At 47.9% G+C, this 19174-nt stretch overlaps 1 protein-coding gene across 2 annotated transcripts in view; it reads left to right on the top strand.

Moving 5' to 3' along the window:
* Positions 1–15230: 15230 nt before the first annotated feature.
* The window catches only part of CHD2 (chromodomain helicase DNA binding protein 2), an 84937-nt gene continuing 80993 nt past the window's right edge, over positions 15231–19174 (top strand). Inside the window, exon 1 of one of the 2 annotated variants that reach the window (XM_048317557.1) lies at positions 15231–15474. The gene's annotated coding sequence lies outside the window, so the exon portion shown is untranslated. Of the gene's footprint in view, positions 15475–15912; positions 15985–19174 lie in introns of those variants that run through there. The other variant, XM_048317558.1, reaches the window with a different exon arrangement.

The following is a 19174-nucleotide window of genomic DNA, read 5'->3' on the forward strand; positions in this document are numbered from 1 at the left end:
TTGATGTTAAGGCCAGAAGTGAAGGCTCCTGACTGTTGATGGCTGTCATCATCTCTGCTGCCATGGGTGTGCCTGTGTGTGGCACCTTTTCTAGAGGAATTAACAGGAGAGGCCTCATTTGTTGGCATCAAGATGTGCTGAGGTGCAGCACAAATTCTGATTTCCAGCCCTGTCAGCCACACAGGCTTCACCAAGCATGGGGTTCCTAGAAGGGACAAAGCAGAACATGGTCTAATGCTGTGCATTAGATGCTCAGCACCCTGTGCTCAGTTGCATTTACAGGTGCCATGTGAGTTAGAAATTACATACTCTGAGACAGCCCCTTCTTTTACAGCCGCTTTATTTACAGCTGCCAAGTAAATTGGATTTAGAAAAGGCATCTGAATTTAGGATGTTTCTTTCCACCAAACCACTGAAATTCCCAGGCAGGTGAACTGTGGACTATGAGGGTACACTGGATGTGAAACATAAACCAGTTTCCTCTACCTGTTCTCAGTTTGAGCTAAAGTTTCCCTATTAAAAATAAGCAGGCAGCACTATGCATGGAAATTATTTGCCTTTTCTGGGTAACATAAGTCGTAATTAAAAAAAAATAAATAAAAAGCACAGCCTAAGAGCTTCACACCATTTCTCCCAGTTTGATGATCAAAGGTGCTTTTTGTTCTTTCTGCTGCCCCTGTTGTTTTACACGGAGAAGATCCAGTAAACAGGGAGCGGGGCTGCCCAGGCAGCGGCAGGGAAGAGGATTAAACTCCAGGAGTGAGGCACAGACGGTACCTGGAGGTGACACATTTTGTTCTGAACATTTCATTAGCTCCCACAAGGCTGACGCCTGTTCATTAGCCACAGACATCCCAGCCCAATTGCCCATGTAGCTCTGCGAGGGATCCCATCGCTTTATCCCAACGGTGCCGCATACAAAGCAGGAAGGCTCCAGATTTCAAGCCAGCTCCTCAGTAGGAGACGTAATTAGGGACCCTGGTCCATCAATATTTCACCACATCTGCTCCTGATCTGGCTGTGGGATGTTTCTCTGTAGCTCATGTGCTGCTTAAACTTATCTCCTTGACAACTCTTTAGTTTAAACAAAGATTATTTTGGAACAGGAGCTGTCAAGAAACCCAGCAGCTCCAGAAGCTTTCTTGTTAAAATATGTTGGCTCGGCAGCACCATCTTCTGTCCTGCCCTTCAAACAGCCTGGGATGTCACACTGCGAACCGGGAGCGTGTGCCTTGGCTAGCTTGGGGCGAAGGAACAGTTTGAGTAAGACTGAGTTAATGTTTTCCGTGCTGGGAGTCGAAGCCATAAAGCAGTGATAGCACAACAGATGGGGAGCCCGAGTCCAGCTCTGCAGGGACCGGCGAGCCCTGGAATCCACCGACAAATTGCTCCCAGTCAAGTGCTTTCCTGGGTGAGGCACCTTGACTCCGGTGGTTGTACTCCTGCTCAGAGGACTTATCAAGGGCTGTGATGCCCTCGCTGCTGCCGTGGCTTCGAGGGAGCAGGAGCTCAGTGCTGCTCGGCACAATCCATCTTGCACGCTCGCCGAGCCACGCTTGCCCTGGATTTCTGCTGTTGGGTTTGCTCACCTTTGAGGCCATGACATTCTTTCTTGCCAGAGAAGTTGCTTGATGGTTGGTCTTTGCTGGTGCTGAGTGAACACCACTCAGCAAAGTGGCATTCACTCTCCACTCAGCAAAGCCCAGGGAGATCCAGGGACAAGAGAGGAGGGAGGACTCAAAGGAGCCAAGGCAGACAGTGAAAAAGCAACAACAGTGAAAAATCAGGAATTACAGAAAGAGCTGCTCCTTGTCCCACTCCTCCATAGCACATTGGGATTCAGGCAGAGATCTGTGGCATGAAGCTTAAATTAGGAGGGCAGCTACAGTCATTTCTCATATGTTCCAGCTGGCTGCTGTCTCCTCTCAGCATCCTGTGCACATACTCTGGGCTGGCAGCTGACTTTAACTCCAAAACCAGTTCTGCTTCTTCATCCCCACTCAGGCAACACCCATGTATATCACTATAGTGTGTGTAGGAGAAAGAGAGGCAATATCTGTATTTACCTTTTACTTTAGAGTATTGTTGCAGGCCCTAAGTAATTAATATCTGAGCAGCTCAGATCCTTGTGTGACAATCATCACACAAGAGAAAAGAATTCTTATGAAAAATACAACAAAGCCCTTAAATCTAAACCACAGCAGCTCTCTTGTAAGAGACACTCTGTGGCAGGATTCTGCAGCACAGCAATCAGTCTCACTTTAATATACAGATCAGGGGAATGTAAGAAATACTTGGAGAGCAGCCACAGCTTTCACAGCAGCTGCTGCTCCGTTTTTGTCGGGATTAAGTTCATTTCAATTATAGAAAGGCTTGTGATCACCTGCTAGGAGGGTTTCAGCCATTCAGGAGGCCGAGGGTGTGTATACAGCTATATTTAAATGGCAAATGCACAGCACACTCTGGTACCATCCCATTTGCAGAGCACTCTGCACACATCCCTAACTAAGTGGTTAAGTATAGATTCTTTCTTCCTTTATAGTGTGATATGAGTGGATTTTTTAAGGAGGCAATTTAAAGGAAGTGAGGAGAGGGACTAAAATGTACATCATGCTGTGCATCCCTTTGTGCTGCTGCATTGCTCAGGCTATGCCAGGAGAGGGCTAAACACCATCCCTTTTGGTGCTGCTGCAACCCTTTGCTTCTTACAAGGCAGCCATGGAATGCTCTATCCCAGCATAAGCCCACAGACCCACAGCAAACATTCAAAATGACAATTTTATTTTGCACAGACATTGATGGACAAGATGCTGAGAAACCCATGTGGAAGCTTGGAGGGAGAAGAGGAGGGGACTGGAAGCTGGGACAGAAGATGGATACCCAGGAAGTGGTCTCTGGTGGGAGGATATGCAGTTTCACATGGCCCTTCTGCCACCACTGACTGCAAAGGGCTCCTCCACGATGTGACTGGGCCCAAGCAGCCAGAGCCTCATGGGTGCAGTGTGAAAGGGAAGACGCTTACAGGGACTGTTCCAGGCTTAAGTGTGTTTCACACAGTACTTCCAGCCTGTTCCATTTCCTTCCTCGCTCCAAACCAGGTACAGCCGCAGACCTCTGCAGCTCCTGAAGTTTAATCATAAGATTTTGTCCTTCTGCACCCTTATGTGTAGGAGGTTTGCAGAACTAGCAGCAGATGGTCCCACAAGAAATTCTGGTATCCCTGTGTGACTGCATGAGAAGGCAGGCAGGGAGAGGGGCACCCATTCACCTCCCACTCCCCATCAGATCAGGTAGCTGTAAGGGATGTCACCTTGCTGAGCTGGCCAGCAAAGTCACCACTGATGCTCCCCCATCCTACTGTGTCTGTCTTGCCATCATCAGACCCCACAATCACTGTGAAAGTGGCAAAAAAGGGACAGGAACAATGAGGCCAAAGGACTTGACTGCTCAGGCAGGAGGGAAACATTTCAGGGTGACAACAGCTGTGGGAAGTGACTTCTGGTGAGGAGGTCTGGCACCTCGTGTTCTCATAGCACTGCTGGCAGGCAAGTCACAGCTCCCATTTGACCTGGGGAGCAATGTGGCTTGATTACCCTTTCAAAAATAATTTAGGAAATGGCTAATGCCAATTTTTAACAAGTGTCAGAACAACAGAAGCTTCTTAGCACTTTCCAAAGTGATGCCAGAAGGTTGCTCTCAAAGGAATTAATTTTGCCTAATTAAGTATCTTCACAGAGCTCTCCAAGTATCAAACCACAACATCAACACACAGCACTTTGCAGACTAATCGGAGTCACACTGGAATTGGCATCATGTGCTGAAGTGTCAACAGATGGAGCTGGTCACGATGGAGAAGGAGTAGGACAACAAACTTCCCTTTCCACTTCTGCCCCAAATGACACACTTCATCCCGTCTCAGCTCACCCATCTGTTAAATCCATGGAAAACACTTCCTACAGCACAGATTTACCCAGAGGGCAAGCTTGCTATGGTCATGGAGCAGGGTGGCAGAGGTCTTGAGGGAGCTGAGAGCTTTGGATTGTTTGGATGAGGTTCAGATGAACGGGGGTAGAAGCCCTGGTGGGATCTGGGGCATTGCATCTCACTCTGCACTACAGCAATGGGACCCTCATTGTTTGCACACCCCGAGCATTCAGACCTGCCCGAGGACTCCCAAATCTCCTTGTTTTGTTGTACATTGTAGCAGAGACAGCCCGGAGGGTTGAGCTGCATCCTGGAGGCAGAGGGCTGCTGCCAGCCCTGCCCTGGAGCATCCTCTTCTTGGATTGCTGATTCACACCAAAAATCAACCAATTTTCCTTCCAACCTGATTCAGTTACTGTCACTGGCTCCTTTTTTCCCTTATTAAAGCCCCTAGAAAGTGAAAACCTTGTGTTACAATCAGCTCTGTTGCTACCCCCAAGTTGCTGTTCTGAACTCCTCCTCTTTATCGAGGAGGATCTACACCTGTGGCCATGTTTTGGCAAGCTGGAGAGGTTTCTGACACTTGGAAAAGAGAACTTTTAAAAATGTTCCATATGTCAACACCTTCCATTTTATAAAACCAGGACTATTAATTACAAATCAGGTCAAATGAAAAGAAAAAAAAAAGTGGGCAATAGCAAAGTCCTCGGAGGAGTATAAATAGCCAGTTGAAATTGCTGGTGCAGCCTGGTATAACACAGCCATTCCATGCAGGCCCAATTATTTCCCCAGCTGCTCTGAAATCCTACTCACTTTGCTACCTATTATGAGCATTAACCCTATTTACAGGAAACATTTGTACACAGTGCAAACTCTGGATGAGATTGGATGTGGATGCTCCTGGAAAATCCTCCCTGCGTCAGCTGCAGTTCGCAGTGCAAACCTGGTGCCTCAGCACTGCACGGGGTCACCTGCCTGCAGACAGGAGCATCTCACCTGCTTAAAACTGTCAGATTACTGATCCCTTGCAGCAGACAACATGATTATTCCAGGGTATTTTGGCTTTTTTTTTTTTGTGAAGTGACAGGTTCTCAGAGGAATTGTTTACATGCTGGATGATTTCTGTTGACAGGGATAATCTTGCTGCAGTAGAAAAGAAAATAAAAAAATTACCTTTTCTCTTGCAAATAATACAGGAGGTGAACAAAATTGTCAGTGCTGTGTCTCTGTGTCCATGTAAATGTTATTATTTATGGCATCTCACACTGCCACAGGCCTGATCCCTGTAAATGCTGGGTAATGGAACATCTCCCATGGGTGGACAGGGGCTAAAGAGGATTTTCAGCAGGAGAGGGAGCTCTCTCTGCACCGACTGCTGGGCAACCAAAGCTTGCTGCAGGCATTAAAAATGCCAGGGAAAAGCTGTGCTCACCATTTTGTCCTCATGTGTTCTCTCATATGTTTGCAGGAATTTCACAGGCTGTTTAACTGCAGTGATTTGGGGTTATATATCTAGTGATGCTCTATAAATCTAATAGTAAAATGAGCTTCCATATGGGGTGTGCACTCATTTGGTCCAAGAAGAAATAACACACCCACTTAAACGCAATAGCTTTTGGAGGAGTTTGGCATTGGACAAGGAGAGCACACTTGTCACATCGCTTAGGGATCTGCGGGTGGGAAAATTTCCTTTATTTCAGGAAGTTTACAGAATGCTAAAAGCTGTGCAAGACTGCCACACTGATACCGAATTTCACATTAAAAAAAAAAATTAGATCAGATGAAAATATTGTTGCCCTTCTGATCTAGATACTTTTTAGGGAAGGGAAGGGAAGGGAAGGGAAGGGAAGGGAAGGGAAGGGAAGGGAAGGGAAGGGAAGGGAAGGGAAGGGAAGGGAAGGGAAGGGAAGGGAAGGGCCACGCCACCTGGCATCCTGCTCTAGTGGTCAGGGAGGTAGGAAGTAGATAGATAGATAGATAGATAGATAGATAGATAGATAGATACACAGACAGACAGACACGTCCTTACGCCCTTGAACTCTCTGAAGCCGGAGCTTACAGACACAGCGTACAGCCAGGCTCAGCCCCCCCTGCCCTGCGACTCTGGGCTCGGAGGGAGCCGGGATGTTTCGTTCGCCTCTCCTGGTGCCCCGGCCCGGCCGCTCCCGGAGGGAGCCGGGATGTTTCGTTCCCCTCTCCCGGTGCCCCGGCCCGCTCCCGGAGGGAGCCGGGATGTTTCGTTCCCCTCTCCCGGTGCCCCGGCCCGCTCCCGGAGGGAGCCGGGATGTTTCGTTCCCCTCTCCCGGTGCCCCGGCCCGCTCCCGCCGCGCGGGGGCAGCAGCAGCCGGTTTCCAGCGGGATGGGAGCAGCGCCGCATCCCGGGAATGGCTCCCGCGGCTCCGGCGGAGCTGCCCCTGCTCTGGAGTCACAGAATCACGCATGGTTTGGGTTGGAAGGAATCTTTAATGAGCTGGGACACCTTCCACTACACCAGGTTGTTCGAAACCTCATGCAGCCTGGTCTTTAATGTTTCCAGGGATGAGGCATCCACCACCTCTCTGGGCAACCTGTGCCAGTTTCTCCACCCTCGTTATAAACCCCCTTCCTTATAGCTAATCTAAATCGACTTTCCTGCAGTTTAAAACCATTCCCCCTTGTCCTATCCCGACAGGCCCTGCTAAAACGTTGGTCCCCATCTTTCCTGTGAGCCCCTTTAGGTACTGGAAGGGCGGTACTAAAGCATCCCTGAAGCCTCCTCCAGGATGAACATCCCCGCTTCGCTCTCCCTGTCTCCAGAGCAGAAGTACTTCAGTCCTGTGAGCATGTCCGTGGCCTCCTCTGGACTTGCCCCAACAGCTCCATGTCCTTCCTGTGCTCAGGACCCCAGAGCTGGAGGCAGATCTGCAGGTGGGGTTTCACCAGAGAGGAAGAGAGGGACAGAATCCCCTCCCTCCCCTGCTGCCCACGCTCCTTTGGATGGAGCCAGGGTATGTTTGGCTTTGTGGGCTGCCAGCACACATGGCTAGGTCATGTCCAGCCTCTCATGTCCAGTCTCACACCCACCAGCACCCCCAAGCCCTTCTTGGCAGGGCTGCTCTCCATACACTACAGAGAGGTGCCTTTTTATCACTCCCCCTCCGTGTGCTCCATGAGGGCCCTTGGCTGTGCTTTGCTGGGAGTGGGTGTGAGTGTGGTTGGGATTTAGCTCCAGTCACTGATAAGGCAGTGCCATGCACAACTGGCAGGGTGTTAAGGTGGATTAGGGTTTCATTTAGGGGTGTTAGAGTGGATTAGAGTTTGATTTAGGGGTGTTAAAGTAGATTAGGGTTTGATGTAGCAGGGCCCAGATTTAAGGACTCCACGCTGCTCCTGCTTGGTGGCAAAATAGGTCTCTCCTACCTCTGTCCTCCAGGATCCCCAAATGGATCTGTGGTGGCTTCGTTGTATTTTCTCTCATATTTTTTGCTTAATTTCATCCTGAATATTTAATCTGAATATCTGATGTAGTTCAATTCTCCTGGCTGTTAACACACTGAATAAGGCAGATTTCAGCAGCCCTTTCATTACTTTATTTTTCTTGTGGGTTTTTTTTTTCTTGGCAATAGGAAAGTCTCATTTCCAATTTACTGCTGTAGACAAAGCAGTACATGGCAAAGATGTATTTTCTTTTCACACTCTGTGCTGGTTTTGGCTGGGTTTCAGAGCTGACCTCTCCCTATACACCAGATGTTTGTGCCCTGTTGTGGTTGGTGCTGGACAGAAAACATTGCCAGACAAGCAGATCTTCTTTATTCTCCTTTTTAAGGAGAAAATCCTTGAAAAAAATCCTTATCCTTGGCTCAGAACAGGAAGGATTTAAGTCTACTGGTATCGATTTGATTAAGAAAGCTCAACATTTTTCCTTTTCTGTTGTTTCTTCTCTGTTGGGATATTCTCAAACACTGGGAAATTGCACAATCCAATGGCTGCTTAACTCAAAACTGCAACAATTCGCAATTGCAACAGCCTTTAGAATGAGCTCATGCCTGAAACAGTTTATTCACTGATTGAATATTTATGTTTAAAGAAGAAAGCCTACAATACATACCTTAAAGCCATGACTTACATTTCAATCTCATAAACAGATGAGGAAAACCATAGGGTTTGTTTTGTTTCATATTCACCTCTCAGCTTTGGACACAAAGTTCATGCCAGAGAAATGGCAATTCAGGAGTGATTTAATCTCTCTGTATTTCATAGTTACTTCCACGAGGCACACAGGGGACCTCAGCATTTCACAGTGACAACAGGACTGAGTTGTGGACCTGCCTGTGCAAATCTCCCCAGCCAGCAGCAGGTAAAGGTTTAGGGGCTGGAGCAGTCCCAGACCAAACTAGAAGAAGGAAATGGGACCAGTGGGCCACATATGAACCAGTTCTTTAATGGAAGTTCTAACAGAAGCTGGAGCAGCTGCGATGAAAACTGAGGCAACTCTCCCAGGAGGTCAGTGGTGTCATTAGGTACATATTTAACAGGAATAAATTCCAGTGCTGAGCCATACCACAGCATCAGAGGTGAAATCAGAGTCCCCAGGGAAACCCAGTGTCCTCTCAGCACTACTTTAATCTCTCACCCACCTTTGGTATTGACATTCATTTCTCCATGAAAGGGTTTTTGTTTACTTGGGATAATGTGTCATTCTTCCCTGGGGAGCTGGAATTTTAGCCAGGTGCAAGTCCTAGCAGAGCTTTGCCAAATGCCCCATGCACTACACCGGGTGGCACAGGGAAAACTGCAGTTCCTGGGTGGAAGAGGAGAAACCGTGGTGCTGGCATTCACCAGCACAGCCATGCTGGCAGCAGGGTAAGACTGGGGTACTGATGTTTGACCCAGCCTGCTGGGGGCTTGAGATGGAGCACAGCAGCCAAAATACAAGTTTCCCCTTTCAAGTGTTCTCAGGGGTGCTAGTTCGTCATTATATGTGTCCTGCAGTGGAATGTGCACCCATTAGCATATTCCTCCAGAATTAACCAGACAACTGGCACGTGATTCTCCATGAGCAGGAAGTAAAGCCTCATTTCCTGTAAATCTGTGTCCTGTATTACCAGACTCCACTGCAAAAAAAAAATCCCTCTCCACAGCAAGCAGAGTGTGTGATGCAATGACATGCACACTAATGAGTGGGCTGAAAGGCAGCTGCCTCCAAGCAGGATGGCAGATGGCCACGCTCACAGGCTTCCCACCCCGGCTGTCTGGAGGTCAAGTGGGAGAAGGAGTTTTCAGAAGACACACAGAAACTTCTCTTCAGTTCTAAAACACATCTTTCAGGGGTGGTTGGATGTGGCATTGGAGTTTAAAGTGGTGTAAGAGGCACTGCCAGAATGTGCAGCAGTGCATTCCCATAGGAAAGCAGGATGGCAGGGCTGGGCGGGGCTGAGCTGGCTGCTGTCTCACCTGACTCCACAGAACCTCTACCTTCTGCATCTCCCAAACATCCTCAGCCAGTCTGGAGCTGCGATGTCATCGCACCAGAACAAGCTCCTGTTGGCTGGAACCTGAGCTCTTTCCAGGCTTTGCCTTTTCTGGGGTAACACAGGAATATGTGCTATGCTTAGAAAATATGTAAATATTGAAACCAGAAGTGGGGTAACTTCTTTGTAAGAGTGAAAGAGTTGGTAGGCTCCCTCTTACAGGTTGTCTTCCTGCAGTTCCTCTAACGTACCCTGGGATGGTCATTCACCCTGGCATTAAGGCAATGCAGACAAGGCATGGGTTCTTTCTCTTCGCCTGCTGAGTTTGTGGTGCACACACTGTGTGCTGTGTGCTGGATTCGGAGAGACAAACCTCCCCAGGTCCTTGGTGCTGCTGGCTGGAGGCATCTTGCCCTCCTCTGTCCCAGTCCCCTATCTCCACTCTGTGCGTGCTAGCTCTTGTGCACAGGGAACTGATCCAGCTAAAAAGTCAAGAAGAAAGGAAAAAAATAGAGTTTGAGTCTGGATGAATCAATCAGTCTGGCTGACGGCATGGTGACTCGATAGCAAGCATCTCCACAAGAGAAGGGGCTACTTCCTCCTTGAGCAGCAGCTGATCAAGAAGCCAGCTATTGAAAACATGTTCCATGAGCACTCCTGCTTCCCTCCAGCCCCATCTGCTGTGTCCCAACCCAGCAGTGCCCCTGCTCTGCTGTTGGGTGGTTTCAGCCAGCGCTGAGCTGGCTGGAAGCTCCTGGTGAGCTGTCAGCTAAATTAATTCCTGCCCCAGCACCCTGGGTGGCTGTGTGTCACCAAGGGTGGTGAGAAGGACATCTGTCTCTTCCCTTAACACTACAATGGATTTGTGCCCAATTAAAATGACTATTAACTGTGGCCTTCATTAGTAGGACTGACAATAGAAACTTTTAATCAACTGTTTGGCTTGAGGAAGAGGCAGAGGAGGGCGGAGGATCACTTCTCCATTTACCACAGATAAATTATGAAAAAAACCCCAACCTAAAAAAAGTTCCCCATGAGTAATATGAGTGCAGTACAGCTGGATTTTAAAATTCATGATTTAGGCGTGGGAGGGAGAAAAGATATTTTAAATCCCTGCTTTCTCCGCCCAGCCAGTTAAGTTTAGCAAGGATCAGATTAAAGTGGTGACTGTTTTCCTTGTTGGCTTGAGACTTTCTGCCAGAACTGAATTTTTATGTCCCACTTATAAGGGGGCTGGAGCAGGGGAAAGGAGCTGTAATGGAAGTGCTGACACCACTTCAGCACAAGGCAGCCCTACTAATGATGCCCAAAGATCTGGGAGCTCACTTGGCAGCTCATACGGGGCTAAGCCTGACAGAAAGGCTCTTTGAAAATAACTTACTGCTCCAAAAATAAACGCAAAAAGCCCAACCTTCTACACACTGAATGGGTGGCAAAATTTCTCTCAGCTTTATGGGTGTTCCCAGGACATTGTCCAGGGCTTCCCCAGCCAGCACTGCCATGGGATGGGGTTAATTTCTTGAGGTGTGGTGGGAATTGTTGGATGTGATTTAATTACACTCTACATCTAAAATAGGAGGGAGGAAAAACTAGCTAAACTGGAATAGTCCTGGCCTTACTGTGGGTGGAGGCCAAGTAGGGTGCAAGGGTAAAGGTGTCTTATCTATGCCATGTCCTTCTGTCATGGAGAGCTACTGGCCACTAAATGTCCTCCCAGCCCCACAGCCCACCCACCCAGGACTGTCCCAGGCTGCTGTGGTCCCACTCTTGGCTTCCTCACACATTTTTCATGACTGAGATCCCTTTTGCTTGTGTGGAGTGGAAATCCGTTCCCAGGGAGGAGGAACAAAGGCTGGGCGCTTTAAGCCACCAAGCTGTGGGATTCAGGGAGTTTCTGGTGACGTCTCTGGAGGAACTGCCTTTCTCTTTTCTCCCGTTCGAATGCACGTTGTGCCACAAACCACAGGGCAGAGCAAACCCATTGCAGGTGTGGGCAGCAACCGCCCTGCTCCACACGGCACAGACCCAGGAGAGCTGGGCTACAGAAAAGAAGTTTAACACCAGGTGAAATTGCTTCAGCTAGGAAACACCACCATTTGTCTGATTTTTCCAGAAACCAAGTCCAAAATTGAGTTTAAAGCAGTCAGCTGTTTGCAGTGGGGAGAACTGTGCAAAAATCAGGAAGTTCTCAGGGTTGCTGAAGCAGAAATGCTCGTTCAAACCACAGAATCTAAAGGGAAATTTAAGGGAGCCTGGGCCTTTCAACAAGAAATCGTTCTTTATACATAATGAGTGTTTCAGCAGGGAGGTGACACTTTGCCAGCAGGACTCAGAGCACTGGGAACGCAGGGGATGCTCAGGAGCTGGGAGAGCAGTGGGGCTATCACAAGAGCGGGGAAAATGAATTCAAAATGTGTATTTCAAGCAAACTTCTGTAGTTCAGAAAAGTGTAGGGGTTACTTGAAAAGCAGGCTGTGAAGAGATGTTTTAAACCATGTTAAAGTGAAAAGCCCCAACACAGGGTTATGCTCAGCAAGGCTCCGGCACGGTGCAGCACATTGCTCACTGCCTTGCCCTCCCTTTCTGTGTAAAATGTGTTTATTTAGTGGTGGCCAGTGCTGTGTTTACCCATTCCCCTGTGACAACAGTGTCCACTGTGTGGAAACCTAGGTTGCATTAGCAAAGCTAACAAAGCTGGGGCATCTTTGCACTCCCTCCCTTGTCTGTGTTGACTGAGATGAAACCCTTTTGCTTTCTTTGTCTCAGAGCAGAACCCTGGAAATGCAGTAGAAAATTCCCTCAACTCCGTCCAGCCAAGCAGAGGCTGCCACATGGGCAGGCCCATGCCTAACCACCAGTCCTCTCTGCCACCAGATGTCTTTATGTAACCCCAGCCTCAGACCAAGATTAGCTTTCACCGGAATGCACGTTTGCAGCTATTCCAGGGAGGCTCTGCAGGAAGCCTTGTGTGCTGCTGGAGGGTTTGATTTCATTTCTCTGTACAGCTTGTAAAAGGCTTCTTGGAAACCAGATCTTTGCATTTTACTTGTGTTCACTTATCTGCTAAAAGCTGTTTCAAGTTACTCTTTCCGAACCATATTAAATTAATCCTTAGGTAAGAAGGAAACAGCAACAAGTACTGTGTATCTTTGTTGAGAACTCACCGCTTCTAATTATGTGTCCCCCTTATAAGGTTTAATATCGAGGACTACAAAATGAGGTCAACCTCTATGAAATATAATGACTTTCCCTGTGGAGCTTGCAATGAAAACAGCTTCACAACAAAGGTTTCTATTTAAGGGAGAGGAAGTTTCTATTACAAAGTAGACCCCTAACTTGGTGCAGGGGCTTAATTTTCATTGCTGGCTGCAACAAAATGAAAAGATTTGGGTTGAGGCTTTAACCAGTGCTTATCTAAGAAAAAACAGGCGAGTTAATACATGAAGATAGGGAAGAACAAAAACACGGTGGCTGCAGGAGCTGACCTAGAACCAGTCTGGCATGCAACATCTGTGATCCCTGCACCACGCCAGGGCAACCAGGAGCTGCATGCAGTGAGCAGAAAGGTAAAAGCAAGAGGAGAAGGTCTGCCTTTCTCTTTTTGTTGCAGGCTGGACACAGTTCCCCACAGGTACCTCAAGGAACAGGCAATGTGGTCTGCTCCTGTAGGAGACAAAATGAAACTTGTAAGGAGTACAGGAGCTACTTTTGAAGACTGGGAAGAGCACCGTTTAGTGCTGTGCCCTGTTGCTGGGCAGCTCCTGTGTGCCGCGGCGGCAGATCCTGCCGTGCCCAACCAGCCAGTCTGCATATCCCTGATTTTCAGAGGTGCAGTGACTCGAACTGGCTGTTTGGTGCTCCTGTAGCTATTTGCCTGGCTTTTTGGCTTGGTATTAAAAGCTAGGTAAGCACAATGCTGTCTTAATAACTAAATTCTCTTTGACACCAGAAATGGAGGTAAACATGGCCATAATTTTTAAAAAATTGCTGTTGTGCTAATAGCAGCTTAACCACTGCCAAAGTTTGCTCTTTCTTTAAAGGTATTTTTTTTTTAACTCCTGCAGCCTTGCAGGCAGGAATGTGCCAGGCAGTTGTTAAAACACGGCGCCTGCCAAGCGCAGGGCAGAGTTATTTTGGCATCAGCCCGCAGCCCGGACGAACTGGTTGCCGTGTTTGAGCCGCGTCGAGAGCAGCTCGCGAACGGCAGCCGCGGGCTGTTCAGCTCTGGATGCTCCGCTCCCCCCTTCCCTCGCAGCTCAGCTCGCTGCTTAACACTCCTGATCCCCGCAGCCGGCTGGAATAGCATGCAAATGATACTTCATTGTATTAATGCCCCGGCGCGCGGTGACGCACCGCAGCCTCCTCGCAGGAAACGCAGGCTGACCCTGGGGCGCGCTGGGAAGTGGGATGCGGATCAACCTTCTCCGCCAGCGGCGGTGCTCGCCCTTTAAGAAAAAGCCTGCAGTAATTTTCCATTACCCTGCACGGTCCTGTCTACGTGGCAAGAATTGTTTGTGGAGGCTGGAGCATCACGGGTGAGGCGCAAGCTCCAATCCGGCTGCCGTTGCTTGGCTACGCGCTCGACATGCCGGCAGCACGCCAGGCTCCTGGGAAGCACCTTTGTTCCCGAGAAGGGATTTGAGTTGTGTTTTCATGCCTAAAGCTGGGGACAAATGCTGCTTTTCTCAAGCAGCCCGGCATTACTGGGCTTTCCAAACAGCACGAGCCGGCCAAAATGCTCAGTAGTAGTAGTAATAATAATAATAATAATAATAATAATATGCGTGGAGTCCATCTCTTCCTTTGCACAAGGAAATATCTTGTAATGAGCTCGTGATGTTTGTTTGCTGTTGCACTGATCATAACAGCCACTTAATCAAGGCAGAAATACTGTTAGTGAAATCCTCCCCTTCTCTTGTTCTTTCCATCTAATAAGCCAGACGGATCGCTGTTGTTCTGCAACTTGATAAGCAGGTTATTTTCTTTTATGTAAGCTCTGGAGTCAGACAGGAGAGTTGTCTGAAATGCCTAAAATATTTCAAATGCCGCCAGCAGAATCTGCAGCAGCAGGAAGAGCAGGTCTGTGCGCTGTCCCTGCTTGCTGGGGTTTAGCTTTAAGTATGGCAGCAGTGTTAGTGCAACAGGCATTTCCACGACGTCTTGAGCACGGCTTCAGCTCCAGGATAGCTTATTTTATCTGTTTGAGGCTTGATACTGTCATTAACAAGAGTTCTGTGTTCCTGCTAGCAGCCCATGCTGCCAAGGTCTCTCCCAGCATCAGCAGCCAAACTACACTGGTAACTGTCACACAAACAAGTGTCCCACACCACAAGTCCCCCCCACTTAGGTAATGCTGCCACTTCCCATCTGCAGCAGCTCCAGGAACACTTAGGAGTTGTTCCCCAGGAGGAATGAATGAGCATATCATTTTGGGGTGTCTGGCTACCACTGGAAACCTGAGAATTGAAAAGTTTGATATAAAGTGGAACACACTGAGCATCAACCTTAGTTTTGCTTCATGGAGTATGCAGCGAGAGGGGATTTTTGTGCTGGCATTCTGGCATCCTGCATTTCACAGATGAATAAACATCACCCAACAGAGCTACACAAGGGACCACCTACCCAGCCCCACTCCTTGGGGAGCTCCACATGGATCGTGGCTTTGAGGCATCTCTCCTGGGCATAGGTACAGCCTGCCCTGCAGCTCTGTCACCCTGATGTGTGTCTCCTAACCACAACTTCTCTGAGGTTTACAATTCAGAGATGTTGGTTTCCTGCAGTTTCTCTCGCAAATTAGCAACGTTCTCTGTTTTCTGGGCTCCTTTTTGGTCCTGTTTCCTCACACCCAGCCTTTCCACCACCTCCTCTTCATCCTTGCTGCTGATGGCTCTGTTGCTACCACCCGGCAGCTCAGTCGATGCCCCGACCATCTGGGGCCCTGCACGGCGTTCCCCACCTCCGGGAGAGCCATGCAGGAAGGGTGGAGCAGGGCAGTGTTTAGCAGCTTGGCTACATGCCATCTGTCACCTGGAATATGCTTGTCCTCCATCAGCGAAGTGTGCCTTGTCTGATGGGAACGACTGAGCAGACGTTTAGGAGGGTGAGTTTCCACATCCCTACGTCAAATTTTCCCATACGGGTGACTTGATGGTTAGAAACAGCACCTTATCCACATCACACACTGCTCGGCTCTCTGCTCAGTGAACTTTTGGACTTGTTTTATCTGTCTTTGGATTGGTTTTTGTTTGTTTGTTTGGGTTTTTTAAAGTAAACTGCTGCCTCTTAGTACTAAAAAAACGTATCTAAGGAAAGATGGGTTTGGCTTTTGAAAACTGGTTGTTAGCAGTAGCCCTTTTCCTTTTTCAGTGTGTTTTCAGAAATGAAAGGCAGCACTTGAGAACTCTTTATTTTTTCGAGAAGGCACATAAACACAGAGGTGTGCAAAAGAGGGTCCCTTTCCAAAATACATCTGCTCTGTGCTGTGTCTTGCTCTAACACACCACCACAGCCGCCTTTGCTTGGGATTTGCTCCACACAGGAAAACGCGGAGGATCCTAATTGCCAGGAGGAGGAGGGTTTGCCTCCCTTGTTTGCGCTGTTAGGAATGTGGGTGAGTCACTGCCTCGTTTGAGGAATGAAACCTTCCATCCCAGCCCTTTATGCCTTTGTTTGCTTTTAGAACTGCAGTGCTGTTGAAGGTAACTCACGCTCCTGTGGCTTCTCTGAGGCTCAGGTTTAACATCTGGTTTCACGTTTTGTATTCCCTTCTTAAAAGCACAGAGATGGGACTACATCTTCCCACGTGTGCTCCAAAATCCATAGGATCCTGAAGACTTCAGGAGATCAAAGCAGGCGAACCCCCAGTCGTCTCCAGTGAGCAAAGCTGGTTTCCAGCACAACCAGTGCAGCGGGGTGTGGGTCTTGAACAGAAACGTCCCTAATTAAAATAGGCAATTTCCAACGACAAAGTTGGAACAGTCTTAGAGGTCATTTTGTGTCAGGAAGGCAAGAAAAACAGAGAAAAAAAATTACACAAAACCCAGAGCACAGTTTTCTAACTTTTCTAGCTTTAGGGACCTGTGGCCATTTTGTGAATGAATTATCTGCTTTCAAAGAATTTTAAATGCCTTAAACGATATTCCTACTTTACAAAATGAAGTCCTTACGTTATGGAGATGCTTAAGTATGAATTTCAGTTCTTTCTTTTATGCTTTGTAGTTTGAAAAAAAAATATAAAAGACTTTTCATACATAATTGTGCCATTTTCCTCAACTGCAATTTGACATCTAAACCTGATCTTTTTTCCGTATATAATAGATGGTTTCATTCTTGGGTTGTTGTTTTTGGTTTTTTTTTTCACACTTCAAGCCTGCCAGTTATTCCCAAAAGCCCAGTGTTTATATTTATTCCATAGCAAGCATGTGACTGGTGTGACTGCATAATTATATCAAAATGAATTTGAGTTCCTTTTGTTGCAAAATGTTCCAGGGCTACAGATACGTTTCGAATGCATAATAAGCTCCGGGTATAGAGGTTACAAGAGGAACTATCTGCAAAATCCTATGGATTAAGGTCATGCATGACATATTTAATTCTCCCTGCTGTGAGGTTTGATTGCAAGATAGTCTGCTCCCACTGACTTCTTAAAATGAGAAAGCTTGAAAAATTGACCAGATTCTGTCAAATTTGCGTCACTGCTAGTGGAGCTGGAGGTGTTGAAGAAACGGAGAATTGTGAGGAAAGGAAGAAGCAGAGACCAGGAGGGTCAAAATCCCTGCTGGTTCACAGCTTGGAAGTGAGGAAAGACACCAAGATGACTTTTTTTTTCTGCCACAATTTGATCCACTATAGAATTTGCTATATCAGAAGGGGCAGCTCTTCCCTCTGTTGCTGTGACTGCAGCAGTGTCTCAAGGCTGCATTTGCGACCAAGGCTCTGTTGTGCCGGCCCAAAGAATGTGTCCTTGATGGTAAAGGATGCAAAGTGAGCATGGGAGAAATGCGAGGAGCAGAATGGAGGTCATGGGGGGAGCACCTCAGTCCTACAGAAATTCACTCATATCTTTTCCCCCTGCCCCAAGATGCATGTATGATCAGGCAAAACACAGAGACTTGATGGAAGGTAAAACTGGGTAAAACTCTCTGGGGAACAGCCAGTCCCCAAGACCACTGCTCTCCTCCACATCCGCCAGGAGGTGGATCCAGTGAATTCTTTTTTAATAGAGGTGGCCATTCTTCTGCTTTTTGTTTGTTTTTTTGGTTTTTTTTCTCTCCATAAACTATTGAAAATCATCTGATGGGAATAACTTCAAGTAACTGAGTTTGTCATACAAATGGGGTGTATCCTTACAAAGAACAAACTGCCCTGGGTTTAAGTTAAGTACGGATCAGCTGCGTGGACTGATGTGGATGTAACAATTTCACCCGGTTGCAGACATGGTTAGTCACTCGTGTCCTTCATGCTGTCCGTAACTAGGGCATCACTGCTGCCTCACTGCCTGTCCCAAGGGACCTGGGTGGTGTTTGTGCAAACACCATTGGGCTGAGGAAGGGGTGGAGAAATGCGTCTCTCAGCGCTGGATATATTTAGTGAATGCAGCTGTGGGAGGCAGCAGGAACAAGAGAGCTCTTGTGTTGCCTGTGCTCTGACAGTTCACATGCCTAAATAATCTGCTAGTTTTTTACCCATATGTTTCCTCCCCCCCGCTCCACAATGTTTTTAATTTGAATGTAAAGTTACACTTCAATTTAGTCAGAATCCTTCCCGGAGCTTAAAAGTGAGATGTGTTACAGTGTCAGCCTTGGTACAGCCCTTCAGACAGGGCAACCCGCAACGTTCAGGGGCACTGGCCTTTCTCCATGGCGAGTGGGGAGATTTGACTTCATCTTTTAGGGAGGGTAGTGATAGCTCGAATATGCCTTTCATGTGCACTGCAGAGCTTTCATGGGCTGGGAGCAGGCCTGCAGCACTGGTATGGCCCCTCCCAAGCAAAGCCTGCTTCTTGCCAGGGCTGCTGAGCTGGGGTGCAGAGCCTGCTTTTGGCACGCTGGGCACTTCATTGAGCTGTACAAACTCTGCTGGTCCTCCTGGCATCCCTGGGAGTCTGATCCAATATTCGCCGGTACGTCATGGAATAAAAAAGGACGACAAAAATAGGTTTACTGACCTGCTGGGTCAAGCAGGAGCAGGTTACTGTTGCTGTGCATTAGGACTAATTTGTCCGTGTTCTCTGGCCATGTTCAGACTTGCCCCCAGAGAAAAAGTTCGAGGCTGAGAATGCCCTGTGCGTCTTCTTCCCTGGCTTGTTCAGTGGCACACAACAAACCATGAGCTGGCCTGCCTCAGGCTTTAAAGGTTTATGACAAATTAAACTGCAGAATATAAAAAAGAACTTTTTTTTTTCTTGTTTTGATGTAGTTAAGGGGTTGAAAAAACAAGACTAGTGTAGGGAAGTGATGATGGAGACGTCACTTTTAGAGGGAGACAGACTCTGCCATTGTTTTCCTAGAGCTTGTCCCACCTTAGGGTGTTTTTCCACCCACAGCAGCATTGCTGGGAGTTGTAGTGACACATCCGTTCTTTGGCAGAGAACACTCTGACCCTTCCCACTCATCCATGGACAGCATGGATTCGCTGTTCCAGTGGCAGGGACCTGATATCCGTATCAGAAATGCAGCTCCTGTGGGTGGCTTTTATGGCTCCACTACAGGCTGGCACTGATCCTGAAACACATCCAGCTTCTCTTAAAACTGTGTGGTGTACGCGTGCGGGATATAGCTGTCCCACCTTTGCTGTGATCT

Source organism: Corvus hawaiiensis, chromosome 13, assembly GCF_020740725.1.
Source record: "Corvus hawaiiensis isolate bCorHaw1 chromosome 13, bCorHaw1.pri.cur, whole genome shotgun sequence".
Classification (NCBI taxonomy): Eukaryota; Metazoa; Chordata; class Aves; order Passeriformes; family Corvidae; genus Corvus; species Corvus hawaiiensis.